Source organism: Aquila chrysaetos, chromosome 2 (assembly GCF_900496995.4).
Source record: "Aquila chrysaetos chrysaetos chromosome 2, bAquChr1.4, whole genome shotgun sequence".
In the NCBI taxonomy this organism is placed as follows: Eukaryota; Metazoa; Chordata; class Aves; order Accipitriformes; family Accipitridae; genus Aquila; species Aquila chrysaetos.
The window spans coordinates 32,713,125-32,728,464 of NC_044005.1; the positions used below are offsets into that span (position 1 = coordinate 32,713,125).

The following is a 15,340-nucleotide window of genomic DNA, read 5'->3' on the forward strand; positions in this document are numbered from 1 at the left end:
AAACAAACAGTTTGAGCAAATAAATGTGCATTGTTTATGTTTCTCTGTGACAAAGGGTTAAAATGAAAAATTACCATTTTTTTGTCAGGGAAGACAAATTTTGCCTTCATTTTTGCTTCCCTGTTTTCTGTTTCAAACATGTTACTTTAAATTGAAAACAGTTGTATCTCACTATAGTGGCAGGCGTCTTGAGTTGGGTCATACGACCCCTGGGTGCAAGCAATCTGTACATGCACTTCTTTTTCCTAAAGACTCTGTATTATTGCCCCTTCATTGCTCTTAGAGCTGTGTGTGTCCTGGCAGCAGTTTTCTATGCAATGTCCATTCAGATGAAACATCAGGACATCCTACCTCTGCCAGTTTTGTACTAGATGAAGACATTTCACAGATCTACAGTATCTGCTTGCATAGTCTCTTCAAAGAAATTTTGCTCTGCAAGCTGTTTCTCTGAATTATGTTATACCAGGCTAAGAGTAAAGAAATGATTTAGGGTCTAGTCTCTTTGTGGCTCTTAGTAAATGCAGTGGGGCTAGATTCTGCTGTGCTTCATCAAAGCCACTTCCTGCTGCACCCATTCTCCCTACTTCACACCTTAGTACATGAAACACGTAAGGAACATGGAGGAACTCTGCGAAGTTTTAGTCCGTGAACTTCCAAGCTGAGTGAGCTACAGAAGATACAGATTGTTTCAGGTTTCACGTGGTAAAATGAAAGTAGTCTCCTGCCATTCCCACATTGAACTCTGCGTGGTTTTAACAATGAACTCACCACTTCAGTTGTATTGCTGCTTTTAAAAAAAATGAACAGTTTTACAACTCATTTTCGTGACAAAGATTTTGAGCAAATGAATGCTTTATTTAGACTCTGGACTAGATGTTGCATTCAATTTTAGCCCTATGTAGGAGATCTTATTTGAAAGAAAACTACTACTTGTTTTGTCTCTTTTCATGGATGGGGGAGGAATTAGTGTAGTGGTTACTAATTCCTCTATATGTGGAGTATGCCTGGTAAAGCTCAGACATGAGACAATGAAAATATGTTCAGTATGTCTTACTCCTCTGTTGAAACCTTTTATAAATAATTAAAAAAACAAAACCAGCGCCACCAACAACAAAAAAGCCCCAAATAAGCCATAAATAGGCACAAAACAAAGAAGATTTCTTTGGAAATGCCCATCCCAATTCCTAGGAAACATTTTCTTCCCTCACACAGCTTCTTTTGCTCTTTCTTTCTCTTTCAGTGCATGTCACGTATAGAAATATAAGCATTCACACAGAGAAATATAAACAAGAAGAGGGAGTACGGCTTTGGTTACTTTTATGAATTGTACAGCTAGAACAGCTGTAGACTGATGCTCAAATTTGTTTCCAGAATCAAGGTTGCAACCTCTGAAACCTCTGCAGCCTGTCCAGAGTCACATGGGAAAAGGAGGAGTTTGCAAGCGAAGGGGTTTCCAAACTTTCCAGGTTCCAGAGGCCCAAATCCATGTTTTAAAAGTCTCACAGAATTACACTGGCACTCTCTGAACATTATACAAGGAAATACACAGGAAAAAATCTGCTAAAATAAATGTACTTTTTGACTAGACTTAAACTCTGTTTTGGTGTCAGGGAATTATACTGCTAACCAGCACTAATTGTACTTTGTGGTGGCAAAGATCACTGTCATAAGATCAAATCTGAGGGAAAAAAAGAATCTTCTGGCTAATCACAAAGAGAAAAATAATCTTAGAATCCAAATATTATTAACTTGGGTATGTGAGACATTGTCAAACACTTGGTATACTTTTATAATTGGATGCAGTGAAAAAATTAATTTGTTACTAACTTTTCTACAGTACTATGATCTTTCCTCTCAGAAATAAGTAAAAGTTTGTTAAGACTTTCCTTATACATGTATTTTCAGAAATGTTAGCTTATTACTCTGTACCTTTCCATGACCCCATCTGAGGTGGAGAGGAAGAGGTTATCTTTCAACAGCTTCCATTGCATAGTTTGTAGACATTAAAGACTTTGACTCATATATGGAATGAATTAATTTGGGACAGCTGAAACAGTTTCCATTCCTGCAGTCTTCCTTCCTGTCTCCTGCCAGGCATATTAATGTAAAGTATATTAAAGTTAGTGCTGGTTTATGTTAGCATAACAGTCTGTAAACTATGATGGTTCAGCAGCAGCCATGCCTTTCACAGCCTGCTCAGACATCCCTGCTGTGGGAGTGTAAATTTATGGCAGAGAAGTGGGATGGAGAACTGGGGATGGTAACCACTGTAGCTAGACAAATTTAAACTAAAGCTATAAATGTCTCAGCATCTGCAGCAAGAACAGAACACCTCCTAAACTTCATTGTAACTGGGATGTTCAGTTCAGAAAACACAGATGATGTCTGGTTGAGTTTTTTCCTGGACATAACAGGAATAGCTGTATTCAGCATTATTGCAGTGCTTGCTTTAGTTTATGTTCTTGAACCTTAGGGCGCGCAAGTTTAGCTATGGCCACTGACTTTCTCATGTCATGTTCTTCTTTTTACTTTACTAATGCTTGAATTTAATTTCAGCTCCCTTCCAGAGATATAACTCTTGGAAAGCAAAACTTCATAGACTATTAATAGAAACCTGTGAAAAAAATAAATAAGAATGACAAACCAATAACTAGCAACGTACTAAAACCAAGTCAGTGTTCAGAGAACTTAGGAAAATACAGAAATACCTGAGTAGTATATTGAAGAGCGCCCCTTCCTGAGAGCAAAGTTGAAATGCTGCTTCCAGTATAACTACAAGAATATAGAATTTATTCATCTGTTTTCTCAGAACAACTTTAAAGAATTAAAAAACAAAAGGCAATTGGATGTTCATATCTATATAACAAAAGGTTAAGCGATATAATTTTTGGAATCCTTGAATGTAATGAATGGCGCATGAAAGATACTTGCCAAAACCAATACATCACTGTTTTTGAGTGACAAAACAGCATAGGTACCTGTAAATATGAATGTATTTTAAGGAAATTAATATTAAAACGATATGAACTTTTTGTTGTTTTGTCAAATCTAATATAAAACAACCTGGAAAAACCATATCCATGTCCTATGAGTGACACACAACTCTACTGGCAGCATTAGAAAATATAGGCACATATATAAACTGTATCTGTTACTTTCAGGAGGTACTGAATTACCCCACTGTAAGTCCTTTTAGAATACACATGTTGTGATATCCATATGGAATGGTAAATTAATAATAATAATTATTATTATTGGAAGAAACTTCTAGACTTACATTAGTAATGATGATAGATTTAGTGTCTTTTTAGATGGGTTTGACAAACTTGTTTGAATTCTGTCTGCAACTATAAGGAAAATATGAGATGTTTTTCCTTCTTCAAAAATCAAAATAACTAGCTACCTTACTATTTGTATGGGTATCCTTTGACCTATTTCAGTCTAAAATTGCAAAGTTAGTCTAATGAGCAGGGTTTTGCTAACACTATTCATTTTGACAGCAACAAATAAGGGACCATTCGCAAAGCAGCTTAGTAGATAGACTGGAGGGGATGAAAACCTCCTAGTGAACATAGTGACAAGCAGCTGGCATGGAGAAATCTTTCACTGACACAGCTGCAGTGCGAAGAGGACTTCTGATCAAGCCTTGAGTTTAAGAAAAAAAAAAATCCAAACCAAACAAAACCAGTTTTGCTTTATTCTTTCTGTGAAAGAAACAGCCTTCATTCAGTGTGAGGTAAAGATACTATGCAAAAATGAAGTTTGCAACAATAAGTTGGGAGTTTAGGATTTCATCTCAGTAACAGCAGATTCATAAGGCTTTAAAGCCAGAAGGCACCATAATGTCATCCAGTCTGATGTCCTGTAGAAAATATATCTTGACTTGACAGCAATTAAGTGAGGGAAACGATTCTGCAAAATTCACATAGCATTTGGGAAGTTGGCTTGCACACTGTTGAAAATGGTCACTTGGTTTTATGAGGAGTCTGGGACACACACAAGTGAAAAACTTACTGTTTACATTCTTTGTCTCTTTTAAATAAGGATTTACTATAGCAAGGTTAGATGTATTCTGAATTTGCACATTTTCTTCAAAGACCTGTTTTTGCAGAAAGTCCAAAATGTGCAAACCTTTGCACTATTCATATATAAAAAGGAGTTTTCAATTGCTCTGTTGATGTTTCATCGTTGAAACACAGAGGTTAAAGCTGAATATTAACCTGCTTAATTGTGCATATTTTAGCTCTTATACCGCATAGGATACTGTATGTGAAGTATCCTGCTGTTCAAAGACCTCCATAATACTGTGCACAATAAGGAAGGTTAATGACTCTAGAATTTCCTGGCATTTGCCAGACTGAAACAGACCTTTAATGCAGTGTTCATGCAGGTTTTGTTGTGTGAAAGATAATGTTGTGGGAATTAGGTCTGAGTAAAAGAATTAACATTGCCTAGCCTTTTAGGAAGTGCCAGGAAAGTGTTTGAGATGATGGCAAAAACAGGCAGAGTGTCACTTTCTGCACAGAGCACACCACCAGCGGGATGCCGAACTCTCCTGGTTTTGAACACTGGGCCCCTATTTCTCATTGCAGACCAAACCTCTGGATTTGAACAACTGCCCTGGAAAACCTTGCAGTTGTTCCACTTCAGTTGGTCACAGCATGACTGATCAAAGCAGCACAGAAAATAAGCAGCCATTCATCAGCTTCAAGCTTTTGATAAAGACTGATTTTTTTTCTTTTTTTTTTTTTTTTTGCTGGCTTCAGATGTAAACCTGACTTTAGCAAAACAAATTTAACAAGTGGAAAAGTGTGGAGTAGACTAGCCACTGTTTTCAGTTCCTGAAGTCAGTGTAGAGGCCTAGACATATGCAAGCTGTTCTGTCTGAAGCATATGGCCTGGTGTGCTGCTTTTACAGATCCAGCATATTTTGCATTTTTTACAACATGACATATGGGTTGTGTTTCAATTTTTTTTTAAAGTCTTGTAGTTCTAAGGAAATCTCTGCCTCTGCTGTCACCCACAATTGGGGGATGGGAGACAGGGTGAGCCAGATGAATCAGAAACTCCTATGGCTCCTTGGAAAAACCAAGACTGTTGTACTACTAAGCAACTAACAGACACTGTCCTGCAACTGTTAATGTAACTGGGGGCTGAATGTTACCCTCTTTCAGGTGGTCTGCCACCACCAGTACCGTTTGTCCTCTGGTTTCCTGAGTATGAGCAGTGCCCAATAGCTGAACTGAAATCATCTCCAGGTGATTAAAAAGCAGAATTTTGTACCGCTAACACAAATAATCTGAGTATGAGCTCATAAATATTGTCAACTACTGCTGTGATGGCAGATATCTAAGCCAGTCTGTCTTCCCATGGATTTTCACATGTTCAGGTCATGACTGATCTTTATGGCCCATATACTATGAATCTGAATAAAAAGGGAATAAAATTAACTAATTCAGCAAATGCTGACATTATTCTAATGAAACAACATATGAAAACATATAAAGGATCACCTTTGGCATTGCCACAATTTTATATAAAAAGTTACAGTAACCTAGCTTTGCTGTGGCCTAACTACTGTCTGCACAGTGACTCTAAACTGCTTGGGTTTCAATGTTTAACCAAATAATTTCCCCTTCTCTAAAACCAGGATTCAACAATATAAAACCAATTTGAGATCATCATAGCCAAGTAAAACATCCCAAAGGAATGCTTGTAGGTCAGCTGGGAAGACTTGCACATGGTTCACACAGAACTTAGGAGATAGAAATCACTTTCAAAGTTGAGCATAATTAACAAGTTTTGTTATGAAGGACACAGACCATTTGAAATCAAAGAGAATTCACCTCTCGGGCTCAGAAGGTTGAACAGAGTTAGTGGGACATTTCTACTTCTGCCTGAAAAGCCTAATTTTAAATATGGTAATGGGAGCCTCATTTAAAAACATGATCGTCAAATTGTTTGAAACTTTTTTCAGCTCCAGTAAAAGTCAGGAGCACTTATTTCAAGGTTTAAGTGAGGGTCATTTTGTAACCTTATTGTACAGGTTTTTCTCTGTACCTCAATATTAGCCTCTGTGGTCAAGAAACAATTTTAATAGCAATCACTGGATTCATTTCCATGTTGCACTGCTTGTCAAATATGACACTTTATGTATTCTTATGGTGCGAGAACTGCAAAGTGATGTTAAGAGGTTTTGTCACACTAAGGACATATAAACCAGCATTTTTAACAAGGAAGGAAACATGTGAGTACTTTCATTAATATATTATTACATAAGGAACCTGCATTCAACTTTAAATTACTATAAAAATGTGCTTAAAAGAAAGAAAAAGCAGATAGAAATATTTTTTTTTAATATCACATTTTCCCCAGGATCTACATCCTGATTTCCTGCTTTATGCTACTTCTGATCAGTTGCACAATGAAAAAAAGTGGAGAAACTAATTGCCAAAAGCTTATATGTCATGATATTGCATAGTGTGAGAAACTGGATGGAGTTAATGCCTCAAACACCCGTCCTGATGGACAGAGACTGGGGCCTGGCTTTTGCGGTTGAGGGAAGGAATGGATCTTGCAAGGCTGCATAATACCACCACATGTGAGGGGCTGAAAGACTTAATGTCTCAAACGTTGTGGCGGGGCATAACAACGGAACCGCAGGTGAGGGGCGGTCAGCACAGATCAGCACAGGACATAAGCAACAGGACGTGGAGGGCATGCAGTGCCAGAGGATGTGTAGTTCCCTGTTCCGATAGGCTGAGCAGGGCAGCTCACCATGTACAGCCAAAGATCAAACAACGGTCATGCCTGCAGGGAGAGAGAAGTTACTCCCCAAATGACCCCAAAGCCCACCAACCCATTTCCCAAAGGTTCTGGAAGCACAAACCACTCATGACAGCTAATTAGCCTAATGTGTTCGAGTGCCCGCCTGAAGGAGGGGCAAGGAGATGATACAAGGATACAAATTGAAGCCCCATGTGCGTGCACCCTCCAGAACTGGTCTAGACTGGCTGGACCAATGCTGGACCCAGGACTGGTGAAATCTTTCTCTCTCTCTCTCTCTCTCTCTCTTTTTCTCTCTTCTCTCTTTCTCTTTTTTGTCTTTTTCTCTCATTTCCTCTTTTCCTTTCTCTTCTTCTCTTCTCTTTTTTCTTTCTCTTTCTCTTTTTTTCCATAACCCCTACATTTCATCCCTTTAGACACAAAACCGTTGACCAAGTCTGGGACCAGGAGTGGATCCAGCCGCCCCTAGGCTCCTCTCTGAGAATGAGTCTAGAAAGCAAGGGGGTCCACTCTGAACCTCGTGACTCAACGGGAGGGCTCTCCTTACTGTCTTTCCTGAATTGATAGATATGGTTAGCACATGGTATACAGTTTACTGATGTAGTTTTATGCCAGTTCCTGTTGTGAGAAGCCACACCACCTACTGTTATGCCTTCCAAGTTCAGGTTGCTTCTGCCCTAAATAAAACGTTCAACTGATCGTCTGGTGTCACTTCACCTTAATTTAGCCCAAGGGAATTCCGAGCCCCACCACAATCCCTCCCTGGTCTGTCCAGCATGGGTTGTGACACATCTTTTTAACCAGCTTACTTCACAGTAAGTACCAGAGTGAACTTTAGCCCTTTTACAGGTTTGTATTGCTCCAAGGCAGGAGTCATTCTTGAAAAGTACATCTGCTGCTACAGTATGTTAAATTAAATGATATTTAACTGCCTGTCTGTAGGTCTGTATGGATAAATATAAAAGGGATGGCTCCCAAGCAGTATCACTTAAAATAGCACATCCCTTTAGAGGTTCAGCTGGATTTTTTAATATTGTAGAACTGCAGGATTGTGAGGAACAAAGATACGGAGACATGTCCCTTCTCTATCTCCCAGTGCACGTGTTCAGTCCTACTTTACCTTCATAGCTGTGTCTCTGTTGTTCTCATCAGTCATTTTGTGGACTTGTAATGCAAGGATATTCTCCCTGAATGTTGTAATGGCATGTATTGCCAGAAAGGAGTGAGTTCAGGAATATACTTTTACAGTATAGTAGTCTGGAGCATAAAAGACCCCTCGGGAATTCTTGGAGGATGCAGCACTGTATGGAAATCATTCACTTATTTATTCATACATCTAATTCCAGACTAAAACCTAACACCCATTCTGCTTCAGCACACCACATGATAGTATGAGAAAGTGTAAAAGAAATATATAAAAAAGTGAAAAATAAGATTTTAGCCCTTATGAAAAAAACCCAAACGATTGAATATTCTGCTACTTTTGAGCCTTACTACTCATTTGAAAGGTTGCTCTTCTAGCAACATAAATCCATAAATGAAATTTTTTATCCAAGAACAGATTTGATGTTTCTTAACAACAATGGTGAAATTGTGACAATTTCACTCTTTGCAGATATGGAAACTAGAGAAGTGATAGTGTGTCATAGCCTGTGTGAGAAAGGCATCAAGATGTCGGAGAGGCTTTCTAAAAGCCAGCAAGCATACTGAAGAAAGCTCACCCTTTGCCCTTTTTTTTTATTCATGTTTCGTAAGATTCTGTTAAAGGCCATTTTCAAAGTTAAGCTCTGGGAGAGATTTATCCCAGGTTTTACATAAAGATTCTTATGTAAATGTGTGTTAAATGTATTAAAGCATGAAAAATTCTTATTGTATCATAGTTTTATATGCAATTTTTACTAGTTTGTTACTTGGAAGGAAATGTGATCAAGAAGTATTTCTAGTAGCATTTTAGATAACATAAAGAAGCAAAAAATTGAGAGTTTTGAAGAGGAGGGTTGGACTCTTAAGAAATACCTGAGAAAGGTAGGAAAAAAATAAAAAAGAATGACATAACAAGTTAATGAAAGCACCAGTTCTATTACATCCATGATTAAAATAATATCTATCCTTCCTACACTGTTAAAACTTCTACAGATCTGAAGTCTCATGCAAGAATAGCTCAGCTAAACATTTCACATTTCCACTTGAAATTGGCAGATGATTCCTGTATCTTCTGAACCATAAAGTTCTTTGCATTCTTTTTTTTTTAAACACTTGTCTTTCTACTCTGTTATAGTTCAGCAGCTCAGATATGGGACAAGACTTAGAATCATGAAATAACATTGGATTTAGGTTGGGCTGCAACTCTTTATGAACCCAAGTTAAATTCAGCCCAAGTTGGCCAGAAAGCAAGCAAACAAAAATTTGTAGGTATTTGTAAAAGGAAAGGTTTCATTTCTCCAAACATATGCTACTAAAATTTATTTTGACCTTTTTAAAGCTGTGCAAGTTTTCATTTTTAAATAGCACTCAAGATTTTCCTCAACAAAATGCAACTAGCTAAAAACAGGGAAAACAAAAAGAAAAATTTCAGTTTTCAAGTCAAATGAACATCAAGTTGGTGCAAAATTTGTCACTTCATCTTATTTTGTTGAATTTCCCATATCCTTATCCCAAAATTTCTGTTTCAGTTTAATCTTAACAGATTTTAACTTTTCTGGTTTTTGTTCCAGTCATCAGTCTGAAGACTGTTACTGCAAGCTGTGATTCCCCAGTTTGCCATTTTCTGTGCGTCTCTGTGGGAAAATCACTTTCCTTAGATCACAATCATTGTGGTATTTGGAAGTAGAAACAATACCACACGCTTATTTCACAGTGTTGCGGTTTTAAACAAGGTTTGCAAACAAGTCCATGTTTCCTCAGGGTTTTTCATTGAAAGATCAGAAAGAATTATTTTGTCAGTGGATCAGATGATAGTTTCTTTGCAAGATATACTCACTTATTGGCTTAAGATAAAAGACTGGTAAGTACTACTTGGGCTGCAAAAGCAATCAATTGTTGTGTGAGTTCTGAGTTCAGCCTCTGCCAGGCTCAGCCTCAATGATTTTGCTGACTTTTAAAGATTTGTCAAATAGTATTCATGGCATAGGAAAAGATTGATACAATCTGTATCTTGCAAGCCAGGAGGCAGAAAGACAAAAAATGAATTGTGGCACAGGTGTTTCCTGTTACAGTATGGCTAACATTGTAATTGTTATGAATATGAGTAATTTCACATCAGTGAAGATTCAGTGAATATGGATATAATTTATTTTTTGTTGGAGCCACCTGGTACAGCCATAAAATAAAGCTGGAAATAATGAAGAGGACAAGAAAACATAATATTTGTTTTTTTAGACTCTTTATATATTATTTTAAATTTAATTTAAGCCTGATGGATTTGCAGTTAAGATAGACATTTGGGTTAATGCTCATAAGTTGTGTGCACTGCTGACTCTTCCTCTTTTTGTTGGCCTCCAAAATTCAGGAACAGGTTTCCACAACCTGCTGAGAACCACATCTTCTATAATATCAGTGCTATCTCTTGAAGCTGCTCTTGAAGTTGAAGTCAAGAAGAATGGTGTTAATGTTTCTAACTGTATGAAGAGACACACACTCACAGGTAAATATATTACTATTTGCATGTCAGAAAGAGCTGAATAAAGTCCTTTGTATGGAGAACATGCAAGAAATGATGTATTTGCTCTTTGAAGAGTACAAATGAACATGCAAGAAATAGTAATACTGAAAAATTAATAGAATCTTGTATGCAAACCGGTCAGACCTAGTTTTGTCCCCTAAATTATGTGTAAGGAAGGGTGTGCTATATATTGTACAGAAAATATTGAAACTGTATGAAAATAAGCCTTATTTAAGGCTAGACTGTACCTTTTTTGTTAGGTCATAGTAATACCATAGTAATGACCATAGTCAAACCTAGCATAGGGACAACAGAGTGCTCAACAGTCTGTTGTTGGCATCACTTGGCCTTGACTCCAGGCCCTTCTTTCTCCTGTCCCAGTTAACAATTTTGTCTTTTGAACAAACTAGAACAGCATTAACAGGAAAAACTGAAAGCAGTTTGCAGAGAATCTCTTGGCATAGTTGTTAAGTTGTTAAGCTCTATCAGTTGGCCTGAATCTGGCAGGATATAAATTAAACCTTGACTGCCTACATATCAAAGGTTACTGTCTTAACCATTGCTCCCATTCTTCATCCAAACAAGATTCCAGACCTAAACTTTCTCATTATTTCCCTCCTCAAGCAACCCCAGGAACAGAGCATCTATCTCAGGCTTTCCTTCCTGGTTCTTTGGCAATTTCTTGCCTCTGTGTACCCATGGTTGGCAGTTCAGGCACTGAGAGCATAGGACAGCTGTTTTCAATTCCTCCTCTTGGCACCATAGACTACATCTATACTCATAAATTAAACATTCCCAGGACCGTTCTCAGCACTGAGGCCAGCTGGAACAGAGCATCCCACATCCATGCTATTGCACTCTTTCCCCCTCCAACAAGGGTGACATCATGCAAACTACCTAATAGGACTAGTCCTTGGCCTGTTGTAACTCCCAACTGTGCATGGCAATTGTCTGGGAGAGTCATAGTTGACCCAGAGCCAGAACTGCACCAGAGAGTTTTTAACAGATGATTATGTTCCAATGGTTGGGAATGTTCCCTGCATGATTCTAACATAAATGCAGTTATATCATTCTTTGCCAGAAATAAATGGGAATTACAAGGAAAGTCTTTCTTAGCCCTGTGTAAGTATGCTCAGATTTACTACAGTCTAGTAGGGATTAGACTGTAAACACGGCATTCCCAAAATCTACTGAGTTTTTATCAAATCAGCCGTGAGAAAAATATCTATTAAAACAAGTCTGGCAAAGTGACAAGCAATTCAAAACAAGGTTCTATATGTGTATTCAAACTGGTATTCCATTAATAGCCATCCTACAGTTGTACGTTTTGCATGTATAAAACACCATTTTCCTGAAAGGCTCCATTTTCAAGTCTACCAACAAAATTTACATTTGCATTTTTGCACCTGCAACTTATATTATGAATGAATATCTGGGTATTTGTGACTCTGATGAGTTCATTGTTGGTGAAAATTATGTAGTTGAGACTTACAAGTACTAAATTTTAGTGTATTTCACTCCCCTGAAGATTGAGAGTTTCTGTGACTCATTAGTTTCAGCTAGTTGTGCAATTTCACAGCTTGTGCACAAAAATGGAAAATATTAATTAGCAATTTTGTCATTGTTTCTTTTAAGAAAAAGCATTACAGACTACTTGAAATCTGCTCCCACATTTGCTGTATTTACTCCAATGTGCAGAGGAAAATTGCTGGTAGTGTTAGAAAGTATTGAAAAGATTAAATATAGATATCTAGCCTTGGGGAGTGTAAATTAGCATGTTTTTAATTGATTGCAATATTCAGGGAAACATTCCTCAAAGAAAATTAATTTTAGAGCAGCATATTTTGACAAGCACATGTGCCAATTTAAAAATCTGTGATCAACTTAAAATAGGTTTTAAAGACAACAAAGAACTGTTTCTAATAGTATAAGGAACTAACAATGTCTTAAAAGCATGTTTTCTCTGGAATTGATTCACATAATATACAGAAATCCCCATAGCCTTTCAACCTTTTTTATAGAATTCTGAGGGGCAAATTTTAATCTCAGTTACACTGGTGTGAATAGAATAATTCCTTTGAAGATAGCAGAGTTACCCCTAATATATACCAGTGTAATTGAGAACAGAATTGAGTGTACAAAGCCCTGGTCTGAAAGAAAAAGCCAATTGGCTTCAAACTGGGAACACTAAGGGACTGCTTGCTAGGCAGGCTAATCAATGGCACCTCAAGCACTGAGTGGAATTTTTAAATGTTCATTAATATGATGTTGTTTTTTCATTCTCTCTCACTTTTGTATTTCAGAAGTTTCCTCTCTAATTGATACAAGTGGATTTCCATCCATTTTTGCATGCTTACATTAATCTCACATACAGGACATAGAGATGGGATGGGCCAACTGTTTCTTGGCAAAGCTGCTAACTTAGTTTGCTCTTATTTAATAAAAAAGACAAAAGAATTCCCTAGAATTTATTCATTAATGCAGAGGGACAGCTGTCAACTTTTATTTCTGAAGGAGTAAGGGCTTAAAATTAGGTGAAGTGGTGCATCTACTAAAGCATCAGGAACTTTCCTGCAGTCTGGAGTTAGATATGTATGCTCCTGCAAATGATACTTTGCTGGCCATTTCATGTTAAGTCAAGTCTCTTCCATCCCCCATGTTGGCTCATGTGAATCTCAGCTAACCTTCCCCTGCCATGTACATGGGAGAAAAGAGGTGCTGTCTCACACTGCTTGTCTTAATACTTGGCAACGTAAGGAATTCTGTTTGCAGTCAAGAAAGTCTAAACAAAGTCAGAGTCAATGTTATGTCCTGAAGAACTGAAGTATAACTCCAAAAAAGTCCAAGAAATTAACCTCTTAACCTATCCCTCTGTCTTGGCCCTTCAAAGCTGTGGGATATGGGCATGAATTGTCACAAGAACAAGGACAGAAACATCTCTCATAGTAAAATGGAGTTTTACTTAATCTAATTTAAATGGAATATCATTTTATCTAGCAGCTGTATTGGGTCTGACAGAGGTGAAGTTAATTTTCCCCATAGCAGCCCTCATACTGCTGTGTTCTGTACTGGTAGCTAGAAAGGTGTTGATAACACACCACTGTTTATGGCAGTGCTTGCACAGCATCAAGGCTGTCTCTCCAACATTTCCCCTCCCTCACCAGTAGGCTGGGGGTGGGAAAGATCTTGGGAGGGGACACAGCCAGGACAGCTGATCCAAACTGACCAAAGGGATATTCAGGACCATATCATGTCAGCTCAGCAATCAAAGCTAAGTAAAGGGAGGAGGAAGGAGGGGTATTTGTTATTTATATTTGTCTTCCAGAGCAACTGCTATGTGTACTTAAGCCCTGCTTCCCAGGTAGTGGCCAGACATCACCTGCAGATGGGAAGTAGAGAATAAAATCTTTTGTTTTCCTTTGCTTTCATGTGTAACCCTTGCTTTTGCTTTATTAAACTGTCCTTATCTTGACCCACGAGCCTTCTGTTATATTTTCTCTCCCTGTCCAGTTGAGGAGGGGGAGTGATAGAGCGGCTTTGGTGGGCACCTGGCATCCAGTCAGGGTCAACCCACCACAGTCTGAATGTTCACTCAAATAATGTGAAATGATTAAAATTTCTTCAACGTGCTTAAATGTGCTAAATCTTCCTCAGTATGATTTCACTCAGTGCAACTACTGTGTTTTCTGTTCTCCAGACTGAAATAAATGGAGTTACACCATAGATGATACTGAGTTTATTATGTCTATATTGTAGAACAGCTGTATGAAGGATAAATCAACAAATAAGTTCTTCATGTTCATGATCCCATAAAACTCCATTTCCAATTTTCCTACACAATAAACAAACAACAGATACATGTCGATTTACAAAAACGAATAAAGAGCATAGAGCTGGATAAATAATGTATACCAAGTCATGTATTTGCAGACTTCTTTCCTTTCTATTTTTAAACAGTGTCCATAAATAAATGGATTTTATCAATTTGCTTAAAAAAAAATTCTTTTTTTTTGTATTGGCTAAGAACTGGCAACGTGCCTGACATCAAGACACCAAAGACATCTTGTTCCTCATGAATATTCAATCTTCGTATATAGAGAGGAAACACAATGCACTGGGAAGCCAAAGGGAATGTATAGCATTGGCTCAAGCCATCACAGAAAGGAAAAGGAAGGCCAGAGCAGGGTGGACAGCTGCAATAAGGACCTTGGAATTAGAGTAATTTTTTTTTTAATGATCTTGTCAGTTTTAGGCCTGTGTTAAGTACAGTACTAAGCCCTGCACACACACGTAATTGGTATACTTCATAATAAACAGATGTGACCACCTTCTGCTGGGTTGTTGCATGTAATTTTCAAACCAGAATCCATACTTATAGAATCATAGAATAGTTTGGGGTTGGAAGGGACCTTTACAATGATCTAGTTCCAACCCCCCTGCCATGGGCAGGGACACCTTCCCCTAGACCAGGTTGCTCAAAGCCCCATCCAACCTGGCCTTGAACACTTCTGGGGATGAGGCATCCACAACTTCTCTAGGCAACCTGTTCCAGTGTCTCATCACCCTCACAGTAAAGAATTTCTTCCTTACATCTAATATAAATCTATCTTCTTTCAGTTTAAAACCATTACCTCTCATCTTATCACTGCACTCCCTATTAAAGAGTCCCTTCCGATCTTTCCTGTAGGTCCCCTTTAAGTACTGGAAGGTGGCTATAAGGTCTTCCCAGAGTCTTCTCTTCTCCAGGCTGAACAACCTCAACTCTCTCAGCCTGTCCTCATATGGGAGGTGCTCCAGCCCCTTGATCATCTTCATGACCCTCCTGTGGACTTGCTCAAGCAGGTCCATGACTTTCTTTTGTCAGGGGCCCCACAACTGAACACAGTACTGCAG

The 15,340-nt window shown here is 38.1% G+C and overlaps 1 long non-coding RNA gene across 1 annotated transcript in view; it reads left to right on the forward strand.

The window, feature by feature from the left end:
• LOC115338292 overlaps window positions 1-15,340 on the forward strand; it is a 155,775-nt gene that overhangs the window by 123,791 nt on the left and 16,644 nt on the right. The window contains exon 3 of the long non-coding RNA XR_003922373.1: window positions 10,295-10,429. This is a non-coding gene — a long non-coding RNA (uncharacterized LOC115338292). The remainder of the gene's footprint in view (window positions 1-10,294; window positions 10,430-15,340) is intronic.